The 2,502-nt window shown below is 43.4% G+C and overlaps 1 non-coding gene across 1 annotated transcript; it reads right to left on the bottom strand.

The window, feature by feature from the left end:
* Nucleotides 1-2,134: 2,134 nt before the first annotated feature.
* LOC124516805 (small nucleolar RNA SNORA72) lies at nucleotides 2,135-2,266 on the bottom strand. Its single transcript, XR_006963194.1, has one exon. It is a non-coding gene; the product is annotated as a small nucleolar RNA SNORA72 (small nucleolar RNA).
* Nucleotides 2,267-2,502: the final 236 nt, after the last annotated feature.

Below are 2,502 nucleotides of genomic sequence, written 5' to 3'. Positions count from 1 at the left end.
CCACCCCATGAATCTGGAAGATTTCAAGTAGAAAAAGCTTTGAAGTTTAAAAGCTGATATTGTTTATCTGTGATTTAGGCAATGAAAGAAGCCTGCACCATGCATTCCAGTTTAGAAAGCACTTTCGTATACATTATCCCATTGGGCCTTCACAACATTCCTGGGAGGAAGACATGGTTATCCTCTTTTTCCAGATGAGGAAGTACAAGTTCAGAAAGTTGAAACCATGTAACCAAGAACTGGGGAATTTGAGGCTGGATCCAAGGTTTCTGAATTTTCTAGTCTTTTCACAGCACCATAGAAAGAGGCATGTATGTGACATAGAGGCAGGATGGGTTCCAAGCCCTCATTGACCAGGTTGCGGGAGGTTTGATATCTGTTGAGGTGGATGGGATTAGCAGGGGTCAGGATGCATGCACAGGCTGATGTGGACACTGGGCTCAGTCTTTGTTGCTTTGATCCACAGGCTCAGTCTTATGTAAGGAAAAGAGATCCTGAATTTGAAACCTGGCCTCTCATACTATTAGTGAGGACCTGGTGCAAAGGACTTTCCCTCTCCAGACTTTGGTTTTCACATCTCTAAAATGGGGCTTAAACACCTACCTCCTAGAATTGCTGTGAGAATAACGAGAGGTTTGTGTAAATCGATCTTCTAGGGGCTTTTGTAAAGCATCCCCTCTCCCTAAGGTAATTTTCACTGGGTCCCTGAAATGTCCTTGCATTCATAATATTTCCCCTGATGGTTTACCTCTCATTGATATTGGACAAAGGAGAGAGGAAAGGATGGCAGAGCTGGGTAGGGGGTGAGTTCTTCCAGGGACCACTGTCCTATTATATCTGGGCTCCCAGTTGGTAAGAAATGGCTCCAGTCCCATGGGGGCAGTCCGGGCGGGGGGGGGAGTACTGGTTGGTACCAGTACCAACTATGGGGTAAGGTCAGTTGGTACCAAACCACAGCATTTATTGGGAACCTAATAATAATAACAACAGTGATCATTTACTGACTGCTATTTATCATTTATTCTGTACATAGAACAGGTCTGAGCCCCAATTTCCTGGCAGATCCTGGAGGTCCCTCCTCTCAGGCGATACCAGTTTCCTTTTCCCTAATCTCTGGGTGGTTTGATTCTGCTCCCTGCACCCCAATGTCTGGCTGTGATCCTGCTTCAACTCAGACCTCTTTTGGGCTCCCTCCCCTAATGTCAGCAGCAGTATGGATTGGACATGGTGTGATCTGACTGCACCTTATCTTTTCATGCGCATCTTGGCCACTTAAAGCCTACATCCCACACCTCAGACTCCTATCAGCCTTTCCTGGAACATGCCCAATGCCATCTTACCTCTAGGCCTCTGCCAGTGCTATTCCCTTTGTCTGGAGCACCCTTTCACAAAATCCCCACTGGCTCTTGATCTCTGCCCAATTTGATGATTTTCCCCCAGACTACTTAATCTGTCCAAACCTAACCTGTTTTGGTTAGATGGACTATGAAGCCATAGCCCTTAAATCCCGGTGCATCCAGGGTAGGGGTGCCAGGCTTAGCAAATAAAAATACAGGACACCTAGTTAAATTGAATTTCAGATAAACAATGCATAGTTTTATTTTAATTAAAAAAATTAAAAAAATTTTTTATTAAATTTTTTTTGACTTTTTTCATTTTTGAAAGACAGAGAGACACAGCGCAAGCAGGGAGGGGTAGAGAGAGAGGGAGACACAGAATCCAAAGTAGGCTCCAGGCTCTGAGCTGTCAGCACAGAGTCTGACATAGGGCTCAAAGCCATGAACCGTGAGATCACAACCTGAGCCAAAGTCAGACGCTTAACCGACTGAACCACCCAGCGCCCCTAAAAAAAATTTTTTTTTTAAAAACAAGCTCTAGCCAATTTTATTAAAGAAAAATTTTACATGATTTACTTTCCACCACTCTGTTCTGGCATGCTTCAAATGATATCAGAATCACCTAGAAAATAAAACATAAAAGTTTTACAATTTGTTTAATGGCAACTGGTAATCATCAAATTAGCAATGGTTATCTTCAAAAATTATTACACTAGCTTTGCTGTCATTTCTCAAGGATGACCAGATACTTAGAGTCACAGACATTTTCCACAGATGCATCATGTAAGTCAGACTTGGTTTATCACCAGCATTGATAAAACTAGACCTAGGGAAAGAACTAAGTCTGGGGACACATGCATGGTCTTAATATAGTGAATGTTTAGCCTGCCTTGATTATTACAAAATCAGAACAGTGAGAATATTCACGTAAAATTTTTTTAATGCTTATTTATTTGAGAGAGAGAGAGAGAGAGAGAGAGAGAGAGAGAGAGAGAGTGAGTGGGTGAGGGGCAGAGAGAGAAAGAGGGAGACACAGAATCTGAAGCAGGCTCCAGGCTCTGAGCTGTCAGCACAGAGCCCAATGTGGGCTTGAACTCACAAACTGTGAGATTGTGACTTGAGCTGAAGTCAGACGCTTAACCAACTTAGCCACCCAGGCACCCCT

The sequence above is a fragment of the Lynx rufus genome, unplaced genomic scaffold (genome assembly GCF_022079265.1).
Source record: "Lynx rufus isolate CCGP_SWC_20201006 ecotype Redwood Valley unplaced genomic scaffold, mLynRuf1.p SCAF_2, whole genome shotgun sequence".
In the NCBI taxonomy this organism is placed as follows: Eukaryota; Metazoa; Chordata; class Mammalia; order Carnivora; family Felidae; genus Lynx; species Lynx rufus.
The sequence above is the reverse complement of the archived record's forward strand: the minus strand, read 5'-3'. Positions and strand labels throughout refer to the sequence as shown.